At 45.0% G+C, this 8,494-nt stretch overlaps 1 long non-coding RNA gene across 1 annotated transcript; it reads right to left on the reverse strand.

Moving 5' to 3' along the window:
* Positions 1–4,052: 4,052 nt before the first annotated feature.
* LOC116365271 (uncharacterized) lies at positions 4,053–8,453 on the reverse strand. The gene is made up of 3 exons (XR_004208086.1): positions 8,423–8,453; positions 4,778–4,863; positions 4,053–4,671 (listed from the first exon to the last, which is right to left on the reverse strand). It is a non-coding gene; the product is annotated as an uncharacterized LOC116365271 (long non-coding RNA).
* Between the last annotated feature and the right edge of the window lie 41 nt (positions 8,454–8,494).

The raw sequence follows: 8,494 nt of genomic DNA on the forward strand, positions 1-8,494 counted from the left end.
CTTGTCTTGTATTGCTACTGAAGTTAACCCCAGTTAAACTGTGTAACCAAACCTTTGCCGGTGTACCTTCCTGTTGTACGTGTCTTTCTTCTACTCTCATTGCTGTCGTCTCTTCCTACCAGCACCTCTTCTACTGATGGCTTCTTCACTGAGGAGACTTTTCACATGTGATGACTGTGATCTGTGGTGGTTTCATCTAGTTTAATGCCCTGACTGTAAGTCTCTCTGGATAAGAGTCTGCTAAATGACCAAAATGTACATGTTTAATGTTGTCTGTCTGTCTGTCTGTCTGTCTGTCTGTCTGTCTGTCTGTCTGTCTGTCTGTCTGTCTGTCTGTCTGTCTGTCTGTCTGTCTGTCTGTCTGTCTGTCTGTCTGTCTCTGTCTGTCTGTCTGTCTGTCTGTCTGTCTGTCTGTCTGTCTGTCTGTCTGTCTGTCTGTCTGTCTGTCTGTCTGTCTGTCTGTCTGTCTGTCTGTCTGTCAGTCAGACTGCTATAGAATGTGGTGTTACTCTGAAAGAACCAGACAGGACACACCAGTTAAAAAGTCAACATAGTATTTCATAGTTAGTGGTTATCCTAGTTACAGACTGTACAGTAGAGTCACACACACACACACAGTATAACACACACACACAGTATAACACACACACACACACACAGTATAACACACACACACACAGTATAACACACACACACACACACACAGTATTACACACACACACACACACACACACACAGTATAACACACACACACAGTATAACACACACACACACAGTATAACACACACACACACACACACAGTATAACACACACACACACAGTATAACACACACACACACAGTATAACACACACACACACACAGTATAACACACGCACACAGTATAACACACGCACACAGTATAACACACGCAACACGTTACATTTAAGTGGATTTTTACACGATTGAAACTAAACGCTCACATTCATTTCAGTTACATTCACTGGTTTCATGTACAATCTTATTAACATCGCTATAGTTACATCTTATTAACATCGCTATAGTTACATCTTATTAAATATCATAATATCATAATGTCTGAATAATATAACTTGTAAAAATAAAATAAACCACAGGAGGCTGTTGGGGAGGACGGCTCATAATGTCTGAATAGTGTAGTATAATAGTAAAACCACAGGAGGCTGTTGGGGAGGACGGCTCATAATGTCTGAATAGTATAGTATAATAGTAAAACCACAGGAGGCTGTTGGGGAGGACGGCTCATAATGTCTGAATAGTATAGTATAATAGTAAAACCACAGGAGGCTGTTGGGGAGGACGGCTCATAATGTCTGAATAGTATAGTATAATAGTAAAACCACAGGAGGCTGTTGGGGAGGACGGCTCATAATGTCTGAATAGTATAGTATAATAGTAAAACCACAGGAGGCTGTTGGGGAGGACGGCTCATAATGTCAGGAGTGGAAGGGTTGTAAAACCACAGGAGGCTGTTGGGGAGGACGGCTCATAATGTCTGAATAGTATAGTATAATAGTAAAACCACAGGAGGCTGTTGGGGAGGACAGCTCATAATGTCAGGAGTGGAAGGGTTGTAAAACCACAGGAGGCTGTTGGGGAGGACAGCTCATAATGTCAGGAGTGGAAGGGTTGTAAAACAGAAGGAAACCATGTGTTTGATATCAGTCACTTCACCACATTCCTCCCATCACTATGAGCCCTTCCTCCCCAATTAATAAGGTGCCCCCAGTCGCATGTGGTGTGGTACAAAATACTACATGTACCGTGGCTGTGTAATTGGTGACTAATTTGGATATATGTAGTAGAAAATACTAATAGTACCGTGTTAGTGGTGATATATAAATACTATATGTACAAATAAATTGGATATATGTAGTAGAAAATACTAATAGTACCGTGTTAGTGGTGATATATAAATACTATATGTACAAATAAATTGGATATATGTAGTAGAAAATACTAATAGTACCGTGTTAGTGGTGATATATAAATACTATATGTACAAATAATTTGTTTAAATAATTGTAAGGATAATTAGCAGCTTTGGCTAGAAGAGCCACACTAATGTCAGGATTCAATCCCATGGTGCTTTGTTAACAACGCACCATTTAAACCTTTCCGATTGAACCGACATGCAGCGAGGAATGTGGTCTCCCCGACAGGTGCGGACTTTGCCTATGAATGACGTTAATGGCATTGTTGACGAAGCGCAGGCAGATTGAATCGGGGACTAACAGTGATCTGGTTTAGTACAGGTGGACTTTAATTAAAGGGCCAAAGCAGGATTCAAAAGAACAACAAAGTGTTCTCCGTTATCATTCGCTAAGAAGTCAAAACACAGATGTGGAACCGACCAATCCCAGATCAGGATTATTTACATACATAGTTTGTGAGGCACTAATATGGATTTACATATTCCATTACCAGGCACTTTTTATTCACATCAACTTTCAGTCAGTCAGTCATTTTTACATATGGGGAGGCCCCAGGAATCAAACCCACAATCCTGGTGTTGTAAATGCCAGGTTCTACTACCTGAGTTACAGAGGACAGGCTCTACCAATTGAGTCCACAGAGGACAGTCTCTACTACCTGAGTTACAGAGGACAGGTTCTACCAACTGAGTTACAGAGCACAGGTTCTACCAACTGAGTTACAGAGGACAGGTTCTACCAACTGATCCACAGAGGACAGGCTCTACCAACTGAGTTACAGAGGACAGGCTCTACCAACTGAGCCACAGAGGACAGGTTCTACCAACTGAGCCACAGAGGACAGGTTCTACCAACTGAGTTACAGAGGACAGGCTCTACCAACTGAGCCACAGAGGACAGGTTCTACCAACTGAGCCACAGAGGACAGGTTCTACCAACTGAGCCACAGAGGACAGATTCTACCAACTGAGCCACAGAGGACAGGTTCTACCAACTGAGCCACAGAGGACAGGTTCTACCAACTGAGCCACAGAGGACAGGTTCTACCAACTGAGTTACAGAGGACAGGCTCTACCAACTGAGCCACAGAGGACAGGTTCTACCAACTGAGCCACAGAGGACAGGTTCTACCAACTGAGCCACAGAGGACAGGTTCTACCAACTGAGTTACAGAGGACAGGCTCTACCAACTGAGCCACAGAGGACAGGTTCTACCAACTGAGTTACAGAGGACAGGTTCTACCAACTGAGTTACAGAGGACAGGTTCTACCAACTGAGTTACAGAGGACAGGTTCTACCAACTGAGTTACAGAGGACAGGTTCTACCATAGAACTACATGTTTAGATATGCTAATATCTCCTCTCACTCAGTCTCTCTCTCACTTTTTCTTTCCCTCCCTCCAACTGTCTCCCCCTCTTTTCTCTCCCTCTCTCCCACACCTCTCTCGGTCTCTTTCTCTCCCACTATCCCCCCCTTTCTCTCTCCCTCTCTCCCACACCTCTCTCGGTCTCTTTCTCTCCCACTATCCCCCCCTCTCTCTCTCCCACACCTCTCTCGGTCTCTTTCTCTCCCACTATCCCCCCTTTCTCTCTCCCTCTCTCCCACACCCTCTCTCAGTCTCTTTCTCTCCCACTATCCCCCCCTCTCTCTCCCTCTCTCCCACACCTCTCTCAGTCTCTTTCTCTCCCACTATCCCCCCCCCCCCCCCTCTCTCTCTCTCTCTCGCTCTCTCTCTCTCCCACACCTCTCTCGGTCTCTTTCTCCCCCCCCCCCCCCCTCTCTCTCTCCCACACCTCTCTCGGTCTCTTTCTCTCCCACTATCCCCCCCTTTCTCTCCCTCTCTCCCACACCTCTCTCGGTCTCTTTCTCTCCCACTATCCCCCCCTTTCTCTCCCTCTCTCCCACACCTCTCTCAGTCTCTTTCTCTCCCCCCCCTCTCTCTCTCCCACACCTCTCTCGGTCTCTTTCTCTCCCACTATCCCCCCCTTTCTCTCCCTCTCTCCCACACCTCTCTCGGTCTCTTTCTCTCCCACTATCCCCCCTTTCTCTCCCTCTCTCCCACACCTCTCTCGGTCTCTTTCTCTCCCACTATCCCTCCTTTCTCTCTCCCTCTGTTTTTCTCCCGTCTCCCTTTCTGTCTCTTAATCTCTCTATCTCCTTATCTCTCACAGAATACTGAGGTATGTGATTTCACAGGACTTGTTCTGAAACACTTCACTAACACAAAGAAACACACACAGACCTATCCCCTAACTGACGGTGTGGTGGCGGGGGTTGTCCAGGCTGTAGTCTAAACATGGAGGAGATGTGGAGACAGGGGGTTGTCCAGGCTAGGAGAGAGGGTAGAGCTGTAGTCTTTAAACATGGAGGAGATGTGGAGACAGGGGGTTGTCCAGGCTAGGAGAGAGGGTAGAGCTGTAGTCTTTAAACATGGAGGAGATGTGGAGACGGGGGGTTGTCCAGGCTAGGAGAGAGGGTAGAGCTGTAGTCTTTAAACATGGAGGAGATGTGGAGACGGGGGGTTGTCCAGGCTAGGAGAGAGGGTAGAGCTGTAGTCTTTAAACATGGAGGAGACGTGGAGACGGGGGGTTGTCCAGGCTAGGAGAGAGGGTAGAGCTGTAGTCTTTAAACATGGAGGAGCTAGGAGACGGGGGGTTGTCCAGGCTAGGAGAGAGGGTAGAGTTGTAGTCTTTAAACATGGAGGAGACGTGGAAGGCCTGGAGAACAGAGAGAAACACACTGGTTATACACACACAGATACATACACACACACACATACATACACACACACACCTACATATACACACACACATATCAACTCACCACCCAGTAGGCAGTCAAGGCTCCCTGTATGTAGCCAGTGATGACATCAGAGGGATGATGTCGATAGTCCGATATTCTAGTCAGGCCTGCGAAGAGATCACAGTTTAGAAACGTACCTGTTAAATATTTTGAATTATCACTCAACAATATGATAAAAATACATATTACAGTAGTACTGAGACAATGACCCATTGTCAAGCCCCGCCCTAGAATTTGGGCCAATCAAGTGGACAGCAACTGAACAAAGTGACAACAATTGACCAGACAAGACCAGGATTCTATCAGAACTACACCAAGCAACCAGGATTCTATCAGAACTACACCAGACAACCAGGATTCTATCAGAACTACACCAGGACAGCCAGGATTCTATCAGAACTACACCAGACAGCCAGGATTCTATCAGAACTACACCAGACAAGACCAGGATTCTATCAGAACTACACCAGACAACCAGGATTCTATCAGAACTACACCAGAACAACCAGGATTCTATCAGAACTACACCAGACAGCCAGGATTCTATCAGAACTACACCAGACAGCCAGGATTCTATCAGAACTACACCAGACAGCCAGGATTCTATCAGAACTACACCAGACAGCCAGGATTCTATCAGAACTACACCAGACAGCCAGGATTCTATCAGAACTACACCAGACAGCCAGGATTCAATCAGAACTACACCAGACAGCCAGGATTCTATCAGAACTACACCAGACAGCCAGGATTCTATCAGAACTACACCAGACAGCCAGGATTCTATCAGAACTACACCAGACAGCCAGGATTCTATCAGAACTACCCAGACAGCCAGGATTCTATCAGAACTACACCAGACAGCCAGGATTCAATCAGAACTACACCAGACAGCCAGGATTCTATCAGAACTACACCAGACAGCCAGGATTCTATCAGAACTACACCAGACAGCCAGGATTCTATCAGAACTACACCAGACAGCCAGGATTCTATCAGAACTACACCAGACAACCAGGATTCTATCAGAACTACACCAGACAGCCAGGATTCTATCAGAACTACACCAGACAGCCAGGATCTATCAGAACTACACCAGACAGCCAGGATTCTATCAGAACTACACCAGACAGCCAGGATTCTATCAGAACTACACCAGACAGCCAGGATTCTATCAGAACTACACCAGTACAGCCAGGATTCTATCAGAACTACACCAGACAGCCAGGATTCTATCAGAACTACACCAGACAGCCAGGATTCTATCAGAATACACCAGACAGCCAGGATTCTATCAGAACTACACCAGACAGCCAGGATTCTATCAGAACTACACCAGACAGCCAGGATTCTATCAGAACTACACCAGACAGCCAGGATTCTATCAGAACTACACCAGACAGCCAGGCAAATGTCTTTCATTATTTGTTTTGTTTTTTTCATTACTCATAGTAGAGATTAAACAACACCTGAAAAGACAGTAGTCCAGATGAAATGACCACATTGTGGACGGGACCACTCAGGGAGGAGTTCTGAGAGGCTATGAACTCCATAGTCCAGATGAATGACCACATTGTGGACGGACCACTCAGGGAGAGTCTGAGAGGCTATGAACATCCATAGACCAGTATAACATACTGTGCCTTGCGAAAGTATTCGGCCCCTTGAACTTTGCGACCTTTTGTCCCATTTCAGCTTCAAACATAAAGATATAAAACTGTATTTTTTTGTGAAGAATCAACAACAAGTGAAGTGGAACGACATTTGTTGGATATTTCAAACTTTTTTAACAAATCAAAAACTGAATATTGGGCGTTGCAAAATTATTCAGCCCCCTTAAGTTAATACTTGTAGCTTTGTAGCTGTAAGTCGCTTGGGGTATGTCCTCTATCAGTTTTGCACATCGAGAGACTGAAATTTTTTCCCATTCCTCCTTCCAAAACAGCTCGAGCTCAGTGAGGTTGGATGGAGAGCATTGGTGAACAGCAGTTTTCAGTTCTTTCCACAGAGTCTCGATTGGATTCAGGTCTGGACTTGACTTGGCCATTCTAACACCTGGATATGTTTATTTTTGAACCATTCCATTGTAGATTTGCTTTATGTTTTGGATCATTGTCTTGTTGGAAGACAAATCTCCGTCCCAGTCTCAGGTCTTTTGCAGACTCCATCAGGTTTTCTTCCAGAATGGTCCTGTATTTGGCTCCATCCATCTTCCATCAATTTAACCATCTTCCCTGTCCCTGCTGAAGAAAAGCAGGCCCAAACCATGATGCTGCCACCACCATGTTTGACAGTGGGATGGTGTGTTCTGGGTGATGAGCTGTGTTGCTTTTACGCCAAACATAACGTTTTGCATTGTTGCCAAAATGTTCAATTTTGGTTTCATCTGACCAGAGCACCTTCTTCCACATGTTTGGTGTGTCTCCCAGGTGGCTTGTGGCAAACTTTAAACAACACTTTTTATGGATATCTTTAAGAAATGGCTTTCTTCTTGCCACTCTTCCATAAAGGCCAGATTTGTGCAATATACGACTGATTGTTGTCCTATGGACAGAGTCTCCCACCTCAGCTGTAGATCTCTGCAGTTCATCCAGAGTGATCATGGGCCTCTTGGCTGCATCTCTGATCAGTCTTCTCCTTGTATGAGCTGAAAGTTTAGAGGGACGGCCAGGTCTTGTAGATTTGCAGTGGTCTGATACTCCTTCCATTTCAATATTATCGCTTGCACAGTGCTCCTTGGGATGTTTAAAGCTTGGGAAATCTTTTGTATCCAAATCCGGCTTTAAACTTCTTCACAACAGTATCTCGGACCTGCCTGGTGTGTTCCTTGTTCTTCATGATGCTCTCTGCGCTTTTAACGGACCTCTGAGACTATCATAGTGCAGGTGCATTTATACGGAGACTTGATTACACACAGGTGGATTGTATTTATCATCATTAGTCATTTAGGTCAACATTGGATCATTCAGAGATCCTCACTGAACTTCTGGAGAGAGTTTGCTGCACTGAAAGTAAAGGGGCTGAATAATTTGCACGCCCAATTTTTTCAGCTTTTGATTTGTTATAAAAGTTAATGTCGTTCCACTTCATGATTGTGTCCCACTTGTTGTTGATTCTTCACAAAAAAATACAGTTTTATATCTTATGTTTGAAAGTTCAAGTTCAAGTTCAAGGGGAGCCGAATACGTTTCGCAAGGCACTGTATCATCAATGTCAGTCAGACTATAAGAATGGGCTGGATTCCCAGACACAGATTACGCCTCGTCCTGGATTAAAAAACGTGGTTCAATGACGATTCTCCATTGAAAAAATGCTTCTTAGCCCAGAATGTAGGTTTAGGTTGAGATTCAGTCAAATCTGAGGTGTCCATAAACCAACTGCCTTTGACAGGACATTTAAGCTGGAACTGACGTGTGCAGCATTTAACATGAACACGATACTCCACGAACGTCAGGAAGGTGTGCCTGTAAAAGGCAACGTTGTTGACAGTGCAGTGTGCTTGTTGTCAACAACGCCTCTGGGATTGAATCCCGGCCGTAATCAGTGTCTGGGAAAGAGGCTCTACGTCATTATCAAGTTGGGGAGTCGTCCCACGACAAGGAAATCTTTAGTAGATGGGTGTAGATTCCCCCTGTCACTGATCATTATCAATAGACCTGTAAGTACCTGTATACACAGCTAGCAGAACCAAGGAAGAACTGTACAAGGGGTCTGAGTAACCTGGCTCCTCGCCAACAC

Source organism: Oncorhynchus kisutch, unplaced genomic scaffold (genome assembly GCF_002021735.2).
Source record: "Oncorhynchus kisutch isolate 150728-3 unplaced genomic scaffold, Okis_V2 scaffold1216, whole genome shotgun sequence".
NCBI lineage: Eukaryota > Metazoa > Chordata > Actinopteri > Salmoniformes > Salmonidae > Oncorhynchus > Oncorhynchus kisutch.